We start from the raw sequence: 14,150 nt of genomic DNA on the forward strand, positions 1-14,150 counted from the left end.
AAAGTTTCTATCAAAAAAAGTTCTTTATGAAAATTCTTTTTGCTTTTAATGATTTTGAACAGAAAGTACTTCAATAATTTTAGTTGCATCAATTTTATATGATTTTAGTTTCAATAATAATAGAGGTTTCTTATAATGTTTTGAACAGAAAATACTTTGTTAATTTTAGTTTATAAATTTTATTAAAGTTTATTTTATTTTGTCGGAATACAAGAAGTCCGGAGTTGTAATAAGTTATTAAAAATAAAAAAGAGGCGCAATGCTCGTTGATTTGCTTCAAGCCTTTCGGAATAGTGTAGAGTGCACTGCACATAGCTCGATGCAGTCTACCTTATTCCTCAAGGCTTGAAGCTAAGCAACGTGAGCATTGCGCCTCTTCTTCATCGTCTCTGCACTCAGGGCTTATAAACCGCTCCTAGTGCCTCTCAGCTAGCGAGGTGGGACTAAAAAACTGCTTAGTAAGAAACTCTAGTACCGGTTCGTGCCACGAACAGGTACTAAAGGTGCTCGTGGGGCCACAGCCTCATTAGTACCGGTTCGTGGCACCAACAGGGACCAAAGGGTGGAATTGGTCCCGGTTCGTGCCACCAACCGGGACCAATGGCCTTGCACAGCGGCGTGGTGGTGAGTTTAGTCCCACCTCGCTAGCTAAGAGAGAGCCGCACCTGTTTATAAGGTGCAGTGCGCCTGAGCTATCGAGCTCCTCTCTAAAGCAGGCTTACGGGCCTAACCTCTCTGTACATGCCTGTGGGCCTACTGGGTTTCTAATCGTATTCAGGCCGTGGTGGCCCAGTAGGTGGCATAATTTTTAATTTTTGGCCTGTTATTTTTCATGCATTTACTAATTATTTTGAGCTATAAGACCCTAAAATTGAAAAACATTTCAAATGAACTCTGAAAAGGTTGAAAGTTGGCATGGTATCATCATTCCATCCACATAGCATGTGCAACAAAGTTGAGAGGGTTACGGCAAAAACTAGATGCATTTCTTGTACAAAACGGACAATGGTATCATACTCGTCTATTACAAAGTTGGCATGGTATCATCATAATAGTTGCGGGAGAAAGTCTTCACTTTTTCTTCGCTTGTGTCATTTGCTTATTGCGCCGTAACCATGGATAATCTTCATCGTTTATCAGGATGCTTGGGTCAGCCTTGACTTTGAAGGGAGGAATTTCATGAAACTTTTCATAATCTTCAAACATGTCTGTCTTGCCCTCCAGTCCCACAATGTCCCTTTTTCCTGAAAGAACTATGTGGCGCTTTGGCTCATCGTATGATGTATTCGCTTCCTTATCTTTTCTTTTCCTCGGTCTGGTAGACATGTCCTTCACATAGATAACCTGTGCCACATCATTGGCTAGGACGAATGGTTCGTCAGTGTACCTAAGATTGTTCAGATCCACTGCTGTCATTCCGTACTGTGGGTCTACATGTACCCCGCCTCCTGACAGATTGACCCATTTGCACTTAAACAAAGAGACCTTAAAATCATGTCCGTAGTCAAGTTCCCATATGTCCATTATGTAACCATAATATGTGTCCTTTCCCCTCTCGGTTGCTGCATCAAAGCGGACACCGCTGTTTTGGTTGGTGCTCTTTTGATCTTGGGCGATCGTGTAAAATGCATTCCCATTTATCTTGTATCCTTTGTAAGTCAATACAGTCGAAGATGGTCCCCTGGACAACGAGTACAACTCATCACAAACAGTGGTGTCACCTCTGAGACGTGTTTCCAACCAACTGCTGAAAGTCCTGATGTGTTCACATGTAATCCAGTCGTCACACTGCTCCGGGTGTTTGGAGCGCAGACTGTTCTTGTGTTCATCGACATACGGGGTCACCAAGGTAGAGTTCTGTAGAACTGTGTAGTGTGCTTGAGACCAAGAATATCCGTCCCTGCATATTATTGAGTCCCCCCTCCAAGCGTGCCTTTTCCAGTCAGTCTCCCCTCATACCGCGATTTAGGGAGACCTATCTTCTTAAGGCCAGGAATGAAGTCAACACAAAACCCAATGACATCCTCTGTTTGATGGCCCATGGAGATGCTTCCTTCTGGCCTAGCGCGGTTACGGACATATTTCTTTAGGACTCCCAAGAACCTCTGAAAGGGGAACATATTGTGTAGAAATACGGGCCCCAGAATGACAATCTCGTCGACTAGATGAACTAGGACGTGCGTCATGATATTGAAGAAGGATGGTGGGAACACCAGCTCGAAACTGACAAGACATTGCGCCACATCACTCCTTAGCCTTGGTATGATTTCTGGATCGATCACCTTCTGAGAAATTGCATTGAGGAATGCACATAGCTTCACAATGGCTAATCGGACGTTTTCCGGTAGAAGCCCCCTCAATGCAACCGGAAGCAGTTGCGTCATAATCACGTGGCAGTCATGAGACTTTAGGTTCTGGAACTTTTTCTCTGGCATATTTATTATTCCCTTTATATTCGACGAGAAGCCAGTCGGGACCTTCATACTGAGCAGGCATTCAAAGAAGATTTCTTTCTCTTCTTTCGTAAGAGCGTAGCTGGCAGGACCTTCATACTGCTTCGGAGGCATCCCGTCTTTTTCGTGCAAACGTTGCAGGTCCTCCCGTGCCTCAGGTGTATCTTTTGTCTTCCCATACACGCCCAAGAAGCCTAGCAGGTTCATGCAAAGGTTCTTCGTCACGTGCATCACGTCGATCGAAGAGCGGACCTCTAGCTCTTTCCAGTAGGGTAGGTCCCAAAATATAGATTTCTTCTTCCACATGGGTGCGTGTCCCTCAGCGTCATTCGGAACAGCTAGTCCGCCGGGACCCTTTCCAAAGATTACGTGTAAATCATTGACCATAGCAAGTACGTGATCACCGGTACGCATGGCGGGCTTCTTCCGGTGATCTACTTCGCCTTTGAAATGCTTGCCTTTCTTTCGACATTGATGGTTGGTCGGAAGAAATCAACGATGGCCCAGGTACACATTCTTCCTGCATTTGTCCAGGTATATACTTTCAGTGTCATCTAAACAGTGTGTGCATGCGTGGTATCCCTTGTTTGTCTGTCCTGAAAGGTTACTGAGAGCGGGCCAATCGTTGATGGTTACAAACAGCAATGCGTGCAGGTTAAATTCCTCCTGTTTGTGCTCATCCCACGTACGTACACCGTTTCCATTCCACAGCTGTAAAAGTTCTTCAACTAATGGCCTTAGGCACACATCAATGTCGTTGCCGGGTTTCTTAGGGCCTTGGATGAGAACTGTCATCATAATGAACTTCCGCTTCATGCACATCCAAGGAGGAAGGTTATACATACATAGAGTCACGGGCCAGGTGCTGTGATTGCTGCTCTGCTCCCCGAAAGGATTAATGCCATCCGCGCTTAAACCAAACCATACGTTCCTTGGGTCAGCTGCAAACTCAGCCCAGTACTTTCTCTCGATTTTTCTCCACTGCGACCCGTCAGCGGGTGCTCTCAACTTCCCGTCTTTCTTACGGTCCTCACTGTGCCATCGCGTTAACTTGGCATGCTCTTCGTTTCTGAACAGACGTTTCAACCGTGGTATTATAGGAGCATACCACATCACCTTCGCAGGAACCCTCTTCCTGGGGGGCTCGCCGTCAACATCACCAGGGTCATCTCGTCTGATCTTATACCTCAGTGCACCGCATACCGGGCATGCGTTCAGATCCTTGTACGCAGCGCGGTAGAGGATGCAGTCATTAGGGCATGCATGTATCTTCTTCACCTCCAATCCTAGAGGGCATACGACCTTCTTTGCTGCGTATGTACTGTCGGGCAATTCGTTATCCTTTGGAAGCTTCTTCTTCAATATTTTCAATAGCTTCTCAAATTCTTTGTCAGGCACAGCATTCTCTGCCTTCCACTGCAGCAATTCCAGTACGGTACCGAGCTTTGTGTTGCCATCTTCGCAATTGGGGTACGACCCTTTTTTGTGATCCTCTAACATGCGATCGAACTTCAACTTCTCCTTTTGACTTTCGCATTGCGTCCTTGCATCGACTATGACCCGGCGGAGATCATCATCATCGGGCACTGGTTCCTCTTGATCTTCAGTAGCTTCCCCCCTTGCAGCATCATTGGGCACATCGTCTGGTTCCTCTTGATCTTTAGCAGCTTCCCCCGTTGCAGCATCGCCGTATTCAGGGGGCACATAGTTGTCATCGTCCTCTTTTTCTTAGCCGTCTTCCATCGTAACCCCTATTTCTCCGTGCCTCGTCCAAACATTATAGTGTGGCATAAAACCCTTGTAAAGCAGGTGGGTGTGAAGGATTTTCCGGTCAGAGTAAGACTTCGTATTCCCACATATAGGGCATGGACAACACATAAAACCATTCTGCTTGTTTGCCTCAGCCACTTCGAGAAAATCATGCACGCCCTTAATGTACTCGGAGGTGTGTCTGTCACCATACATCCATTGTCGGTTCATCTGCGTGCATTATATATAATTAAGTGTGTCAAAAACCATTACAGAACATCATGAATAGATAATTAAGTGACCAAATTAATAGAAGTTCATTATCACATTAAAACCAAAGTACATACATAGTTCTCATCTAACAACATATATATAGCTCTCCAGAGCATCTAATAATTAAACCATACATTGAAACTATGTAAAACATTTCAATGCGAAAACAAATGCGATCATAATCGCAACCAAGGTAACAATTGATCCAACGGCATAATGATACCAAGCCTCGGTGTGAATGGCATATTTTCTAATCTTTCTAATCTTCAAGCGCATTGCATCCATCTTGATCTTGTGATCATCGACGACATCCGCAACATGCAACTCCAATATCATCTTCTCCTCCTCAATTTTTTTTATTTTTTCCTTCAAGTAATTGTTTTCTTCTTCAACTAAATTTAACCTCTCGACAATAGGGTCGGTTAGAATTTCCGGTTCAACCACCTCCTAGATAAATAAAATCTATGTCACGTTGGTCGGTATATTTGTCATAAACAATAAATGAACCAAATAGTTATAAAAAGATAATATATACCACATCCGAATCATAGACAGGACGAGGGCCGACGGGGGCGGATACCAAAACCATCGCACTATGTAATAAGAAGGAATAATAAAAGTAACAAAATTAGACAAGTAACTATCTAAAGTAAGAATTTTTTCCTTTCAGAAAGAAGATAAGAACAAGAGGCTCACCACGGTGGTGCTGGCGACGAGATCGGCGCGGGCGATCGACGGCGGTGAAGACGGGGACGGGACGTGACGGACCGCTAAACCTAGACAAATCTCGGGGAAAATGGAGCTCGGAGGTCGAGTTTCGAGAGGACAAAGATTAACTAGTGTGGCTCAGACATTTCATCGAACACCTCATGTGCATAGGAGGTGAGCTAGAGCACCCAAATGCCCTCCCCTCGCCGGCCAGAAAAAACAGAGCACTGTGGAGTGCTCTGCTGTGGCGATGGGGTATATATAGGGAACTCAGTGGTCCCAGTTCGTGGCAACAACCGGGACTAAAGGCCTTTGGTCCCGGTTCGTGGCACGAACCGGGACCAATGCCCCCTTTAGTCCCGGTTGGTGCCACCAACCGGGACCAAAGGCCTTGTGCTGGAACTGGCGCGGTGCGGTGGGATGTTTAGTCCCACCTTGCTAGCCGAGAGGCTTCGACAGTGGTTTATAAGCGCAGCTGCGCTGACCACTTCGAGCTCCTCTCAAATGCAGGCTTACGGGCCTATTCTGTCACTATTTGCCTGTGGGCCTACTGGGCCTTCTGCGGGCCTGAATCCTGGCCCATGTAAGGGTTTCTAGTTGTATTCAGGCCGTGGTGGCCCAGTAGGTGGCATAATTTTTTTCCTCTGTTTTTTTCTCTTTTGCTTTATTTGTTTTGTTTTGTTTCTACTTACAACAAAAAACTTATTTATTTTATTTCTAATTACTTATGTATTTTACTTTAATTTTTTTATTTTTATTTATTTTACTGCTGCTATTTTTATTTTATTTATTAAGTTTTATTTATTTTAGTTACTATAGTTTATTTTATTTTATTTTATTAAGGTTTATTTATTTTTATTTACTATAAAAAATGAAAATAGATGCGCCTATAGACAAAATTCAACCTAAATTCATAATAAATTTCTATGAAATTCAAAGAAATTTACTGTGAATTTAGGTCAAATTCCCTGTATAAGGGCATCTATTTTCACTTTGAGAGGAGCTCAACAAGGCAGAGAGGGACGGGCTTATAAACTGGTGTGAGCGCCCTTCGGTTGGCGAGGTGGGACTAAACACTGGCCGCAACTAGGACCAGCCCTTTAGTCCCGGTTTGTGGTATGAACCGGGACTAAAGGGTGGTGGGCCAGGAGCGTGGCCCATTGGTCCCGGTTTGTTCCACCAACCGGGACCAAAGGGTCCGGACGAACCGGGACCAATGCCCCCACGAGGCCCGGCAGGCCCCTGGCCGCACGAACCGGGACCAATGCTCACATTAGTCCCGGTTCGTGACTGAACCGGGACTAATGTGAATATTGCCCTGTGACCAAAGCCCAGTTTTCTACTAGTGAAAGTGAGTGGTGGCAGGATGTTGTCAGTCCGGGGCCCCTCCAGCACCTTTAGTACCGGTTCATGGCACGAACCGGTGCTAAAGGTCGTCCTACATAAGCCCTTCGTCCACCCGAGCTTGCTCTGTTCTTCCCCTTTCCCCTCTCCTCTCTGTTCTTCCCCTCTTCCTCTCGAGCTCATCACACATTTTGCCCAAATTTTGTCAAGATTAGAAGGCCCCCATCCATTCAAATGATCACAAAGGTTAGCAACTTTGTCCTTTCATCTCTCATTGCTAGATTAGCTCTTGCAATGCTTTGTATAGTGATTAATTTATGAGTTTAGTAATTTGGTAGAAAATATATGTGCTAGTATTTGATTTATATGCAACTTGTGGTCAAAACTAACACTTAGTTTGCATATGTAGGTGTGGTTTACTTAGTGCCTTCTAAATCTCTGTCGTAACCACAGTCGATCGCCCGCACCGTTCCGTCGCCGGCACCACCTTGTGGTGAGCCTCTTGTTCATGAATGTTTTACATTACCAAATTGATGTTTGTGTGATTTGGATATATAGTTACTCGTATAATTATCTTACCCGTACATTGTTTGTTATACATAGTGCCATGGTTTTGATATCCGTCCCCGTCGGCCCTCGTCCTTGTTATGATTCGGATGTGGTATATTCTCTTTTAAAACTAGTTGTTGCATTTCGTGTTTATGACAAATTATGCCCATCAAGTTGACATAGATATTTTTGTCTAGGAGGTTTGTGAACCGGAAATTCCAACCGACCCTATTGTCGAGAGGTTAAATTTAGTTGAAAGAGAAAACGAGTATTTGAAAGAAAAATTGAAAAGAATTGAGGGGGAGAAGATGGAATTGGAGTTGCATGTTGCCGATGTCGTCGATGATCACAAGATCCAGATGGAGAAAATGCGCTTGAAGATTAGAATGATTAGAAAATATGCCATTGATAGTGAGGCTTGGTATCATTATGCTGTTGGATCAATTGTTACCTTAGTTGCGATCTTGATCGCATTTGTTGTTGCATTTAAATTCTTTAGTTAGAGAGTTATTTGTTTGTTGCATTTAAGTGTTGTATGAACTTTATGTATGAACATGTATTAATTTGGTCTATTCGGTGTTGTGTAATGAAGATGAGCCGAGAATGGATGTACGATGACCGATGCTCTCCCGAGTTCATTAATGGCGTGCAAACTTTTCTGCTTGCGGCTGAGGCAAACAAGCGGGCGGATGGTTTTATGCCTTGTCCATGTTTAGTCTGTAAGAATGATCACAATTACTCTATGTCAAGAACCATTCACGTCCACCTGTTTAAGTCCGGTTTCATGCCCCACTATAATGTTTGGACCAAGCACGGAGAAAGAGGGGTTATGATGGAAGACAATGAAGAAGAAGAGGACGACGACAACTATCCTGGCCATGGGTTCCCTGAATACGATGATACAACAATGGGGGAAGAAGCTGAGCCGGCAATGCGGGAAGAAGCTGAAGAAGAGGCATCAGATGAGCCCGCTGATGATCTAGGTCGGGCCATTGCCGATGCAAAGAGAAACTGCGCAAGTGATTTGGAGAAGAAGAAGTTGCAGCGCATGTTAGAGGATCACAAGAAATTGTTGTACCCAAATTGCGAAGCTGACAAGAAAAAGTTGGGCACCACACTGGAATTGCTGCAATGGAAGGCAGAGAATGGTGTATCTGATAAGGGATTTGAAAAGTTGCTGGTAATGATAAAGAATATGCTTCCAAAGGACAACGAATTGCCCGAGAGTACGTACGAAGCAAAGAAGGCTGTCTGCCCTCTAGGGTTAGAGGTGCAGAAGATACATGCATGCCCTAATGACTCCATCCTCTACCGCGGTGAGTATGAGGATTTGAACGCTTGCCCGGTATGCGGTGCATTGCGCTATAAGATCAGGCGCGATGACCCTGGTGATGTCGAGGGCGAGCGCCCCTGGAAGAAGATTCCTGCGAAGGTGATGTGGTATGCTCCTATAATACCACGGTTGAAATGTTTGTTCCAAAACAAATAGCATGCCAAGGTGATGCGATGGCACAGAGAAGACCGTAAGAAAGACGGAAAGTTGGGAGTACCCGCTGACGGGTCGCAGTGGAGAAAAATTGAGAGAAAGTACAGGAAGGAGTTTGCAGATGACGCAAGGAACGTATGGTTTGGTCTAAGCGCAGATGGCATTAATCCTTTTGGGGAGCAGAGCAGCAACCATAGCACCTGACCTGTGACTCTATGTTTGTATAACCTTCCTCCTTGGTTGTGCGTGAAGCGGAAGTTCATTATGATGCCAGTGCTCATCCAAGGCCCTAAGCAACCCGGCAACGACATTGATGTGTACCTAAGGCCATTAGTTGAAGAACTCTTACAACTGTGGAATGGAACAGGTGTACGTGCGTGGGATGAGCACATGGGGGAAGAATTTGACCTAATGGCCTTGCTGTTCGTCACCATCAATGATTGGCCTGCTCTCAGTAACCTTCCAGGACAGACAAACAAGGGATACCGCGCATGCACGCACTGTTTGGATGATACCGACAATACATATTTGGACAATTATAGGAAGAATGTGTACCTGGGACATCGTCGATTTGGACAGTCCACCGACACCGACACCGACAATTGTAGGAAGAATGTGTACCGACAGTATATATTTGGACAGTCCACCGACACCGCATCTGCCGACTCGTCCTCGAAGTCCGCCACCGTGTCAGCAGACTCCCGCTCCTCCAAGTCCACGAATGCGTGAGCAGACTCCTGCTTCAAGTCCAGCACAACGTCAGGCCACTCCTCTTGTTTCAAGTCTGACACCGTGTCAGGCCACACCTCCTGCTTCAAGTCCGGCACAGCGTCAGGACACACCTCCTGCTTCAAGTCCGACACCGTGTCAGGCCACACCTCCTGCTCTAGCTAAGCCACGTCAGCCGTCTCCGCCGCCTAAGCAATCGCAGAAGAGACACGCCGCAGCTATGGTGCGTAGCGGTACGAGTCGAGGTAGTACAGAAAGTACAGGCGGAGACAATCGATATAAATATGGTCCAAGCAGCCTCGCTCCTCTTCCTCAGAGGCCTTACGACATGACCGAGGAGCAAAACGATGCAATAGTGCGGGCCGAAGTGGACGCTCATTTTCGACCGAAACCGGCAATGCCGCCGAGGGAGAAAGTGCTTGAGGAAAAGATTGACCACTTCATTCGTATGGCTAGACCACCAGCTCCCAAGCCTGTTGACTCAGACTATGAGCGCCAAATCAGGAAGGCACATCGAGCACGACTACAGAAAGAAGCGAGCTCGAGCTCGAGCCAACAAGCAGCTGTCAAAAAATGCGGGAAAACCGTTCCCCAGCTGGGAGAACAGGCGGCGCAATAGACCCCCCCGCTTGTTGTGCCAACAACACATGAGAGTACGCGCGCCCAATATTATTGTGGGCAAACCGTTTACGTTCCCGAGCTGGGCGATGTGGTAATAACCGAGGAGCATATAATGCAGGCTGAAATGCTCAAGATCACTGTTGGACAACTCCTCGAGATCGAGCCCATGTCTCCGCTTAGAGAGGAGGAAATAAAACGGAAATATGTCCGGGGCCAACCTTTGGTCGAGCCCGAGGAGGTCAAGAACCTCCCAACGAGAATGTATGAATTGCATGATTGGTACATGAAAATTACCAAGATTTCCTGTCGAGAGTCCCTCATGGTGCAAGTCGAGGAAGATCATTACTTCCATAAGAAAGCTCTGGCCGTTGAGTATTCAGAACTATTTCAGTTATTCAATCAAGATGCACTCGACAAATCTATCGTCAGTTGCTGTTGTCTGTAAGTGATTTCTTTCTATAATTTAAGTCTCAAGCTAGCTCTAGTGCTCATTGATTGATCATTAATTACCTGTAATTATATATCCTCACTATATATTCTTTTCTGTGGTATTATGCAGGATGAAGATGTATGAAATGAAAAAAGCTGGACGCTATGGCATTGGGTTCATTGACCCAAATACCGTTAATGAATACACATGGAAAGTGTAATGGTGTAGACAAGATGTAGAGAAATGCATGCTAGAGTTCTTGAAGCACCTCAATAGCAATGAAGATATACTACTTCCTTACAACTTCGAGTGAGTCACACTGTCTTTGTACTACAAATTCTGTTTTTGCTTACTAGCTAGATGTTAATAAGTGTATAGGGTTTAGGGTTATAGTTGATTAGTGTTATGCACATGCCCGCTTAATTTATACATGCAAACGTATGCGCATGCAGCTTCCACTGGATCTTGTTAGACATTAAAGTTGACAAAGGAAAAGTTGAAGTACTGGACTCACTACTTAAAAAAAATAGTGACTACAGCATCGTGAAGGGGATAGTCGACAGGTTATTTCAATCATTATTAACTATATCTCGGCCTATTTAGTTCGTCATTTCCTGATATGAACTATTTTTAATAACTCCTTTATTAATTTTTCTTTGCCGGCGGGTAGGGCTTGGGCAAAGTACATCAAGGTGGCTCCAGGAAAATGGCGACAAAATCTATGTTGGTATCGACCCAAGGTAAGTAATTAAGTAGTACTAGCTAGCTAGCTACCATCTCTTTAATTCTTGTTTCAATACCATTAATTAATTAACATGCTTGATTAATTATTATCTGATTAAATTATATTGTCGTAAAGGCCCTGAAGCAGGCGTCGGGGACTGAAGTGTGTGCATACTACGTTTGCGAGAACATTCGCATGATGGCGTCCGAAAAGAGCAGATCTGATAGACAGGACTGGGTACGTTTTCCAGAACACTATTCACAAATCTTACATGATTGTCGATATCTAGTCACACAACTAATACACATGCATATTGATCTCCTTCTTAACAGTTCAAAGAGGTGCGGGACAAGCTCCTATCAGAGGAGCGCATACGAGCACTTCAAGAGGAAATAGCAGGATTTTTGCTCGACCAGGTCATAGATCCCAAAGGAGAATACTATTACCCGCTACCGCCCCCATGAACCACTTGTCATCGTGCTCCGAAGGCACCAAGGCAACATGTAGGAGAAATTGTATATATATACATGTGTATGTGTGAATAATTAATGATGGTTGTGAGACATTCGATTATATATATATATGATCAGTTCTACGAGAAAATCTATTTATATATATGCATAACGTGTACAATATGTAGTATCGTAAAATACCAGCAAACAAAAAAGAATTAAATGGAAAACACAAAATTAATGGAAAAATAAAAATTAAAACCAAAACCCCCCAAACATTTAGTACCGGTTGGTGCTACCAACCGGTACTAATGGTCTACCAGCACCCGGGCCTGGCTCGTGCCACGTGGTGGCACTTTAGCGCCGGTTCGTGCCGAACCGGTACTAAAGGGGGAGGGGGGCCTTTAGTCTCCACTCCATAGTGCCGGTTGCAGAATCGGCACTAAAGGCCCTTACGAACCGGTGATAAAGGCCTGTTCTGCACTAGTGGTGAGGTATATCATCACTCCCTTCCTTGTCTTGTCAATCGGACATGAGCTCTTCTCTTCAAACTTTTCTCCTCTGGTGTCTTTCTACCCCTAGTTAGCTGATCGTGTCCAATCATGAGCAGACCCAGAATCTAGAAATGTCACTTCAGCTCTTCTTCCTTGTGTATGTTCTTTATTTCTTCCTATTGCCATCTAAAAATGTTTTTTTAGATCATCAGGGGGTTTTGTCGCCCCCCGGTTCCATTCAATAATAAATGAAACCAAGCCAGTCCCAACAACCATGCATGCCCCAAACGCATGTTCTGAAAGAGCAAAAATAAACAAGGTAAAGAACAAAAGGCTTGCAGCCCATTACAGGTTCAGAAATCCAACTCCCCCAACCCTGAAACACCAAAAACTGATGAAACACTACAGCAGTGAGATCCGCATTCCACCTGCATCAGCCAGCATCCTCATGTCTTCTGCATCAAGCATCTTGCGGACCTCCTTGATATGCTCCATAAGCCCCCTTTCATCTTCTTGAGGGGTTGAGTTGGTGTGCCAGGCCAGTCGAGAGGTGACATAGGACTAGGAATCACCTGGACCGCCTTTTTTGATGGTGGATCACTCGGCCTTGAAGAGTCTGGACTCTGGAACCCCTCTTTGCCAGCCCCAAAATTAAGCTTGGAGTCGGACGAGGCATGAGCGGCACCTCCAGTGCTCATCAAGTTCCTTTTCACTCCAAAGTCAATTGGAGTGGGTTTTTGAGTATGCAGGATATCCAGTGTAGTATCCCCTGCATTTTCTCAAGCGAGTCTTTGGTGTACAGAATCATCCACCTCTTGAGGGTCCTCCAGACCAGCCACCAGATCTGTTTAACATCAGACTAGATTGCATTGTCAAAAACATGTTTATTTCTAGTTTTCCACAAGCTCCACAAGACACAAGCACAAAAAGCATTAAGTACTTCATGTTTCTTATTAGCCGGCCAAAATTTGGCAATGGAAAAGTAACTAGATCCTATTTCTATGGAAAGAAACGAGGAGACTGCACCCCAGACGTTTTTTGCAACTACACAGTCAAAAAACAAGTGATTTACAGTTTCCTGTTCAGAGCAGAAAAGACAGTCAGGGTTCCTATCTATCCCTCTTTTAAGAAAATTGTTCTTAGTCATAAGTTTATTATGCGCCAGGAGCCAGAGAAAAACCTGGATTCTGGGAGGCACAACAATGGACCAAACAGAAGGGATATAGACATGTTTCACCCCTCTAAAATTAATAATAGCATAGAGAGAGCTAGAGGAGTAGACCCCCTTGGATTCATACTGCCAGACCATTGCATCATCATCTGTTTTGAGCACAGTCTCTTTTATGATTTGTTCAAGGTAGTACCATTCTTCCATCATGATAGGGGTAAATATCCTCCTAAAGGTAAGTTTAATGTTACTCCCATCCCAAACTTCAGAGACTGTCACACATTGCTGGTGACAAATGGAGTATAAAGGCCAAAACTGAACAGAGAGTGGGGAGGTTCCAAACCAGATATCCTCCAAAAATCTAACCTTCCTACCATTTCCTACTACCCATCTATAGCCAAAATTAAGAGCTTTGGCAGCCCACATAACCCCTTGCCAAAAATTGGAGGAGGCCTGTGGCCTACATGCAAATATATTAGGAGCATTCCTAATATACTTGTTGTCTACAATGCGTTTCCAGATTTTGCCCTCATCTTGGGCATATCTCTTGACCCAGCTACCCAGCAAACACAGGTTAAGATCTCTGATGTTAGGGACCCCTAGTCCTCCATGTTCTTTCTTCATACAAACTAGGTGCCAATTGGCCAGATGGAGCTTCCTGTTCCCCTCAAAGTCACTCCAAAGACAATGAGCTAGTTGACTGTTAATCAAATCTAGGGCCCATTTAGGAAACTTAAAGAAGGACAGCAGATATATAGGAATACTAGCTACACAAGCTTTAATGAGAGTTAGTCTAGCAGAGTAGGACAGTAGCTTCCCCCTCCAGCCAGCCATCCTCTTTAAAATCTTATCAATAAGAGGCTCGATATCTTCCCTCCTCAGTTTATCATAGTGTAAAGGAATCCCTAGGTACTTTATTGGAAATGTACCAACAGTACATCCAAAGGTATTCACAAAGTTGGTTAATTCC

Source organism: Triticum aestivum, chromosome 5D (assembly GCF_018294505.1).
Source record: "Triticum aestivum cultivar Chinese Spring chromosome 5D, IWGSC CS RefSeq v2.1, whole genome shotgun sequence".
Taxonomy (NCBI): Eukaryota; Viridiplantae; Streptophyta; class Magnoliopsida; order Poales; family Poaceae; genus Triticum; species Triticum aestivum.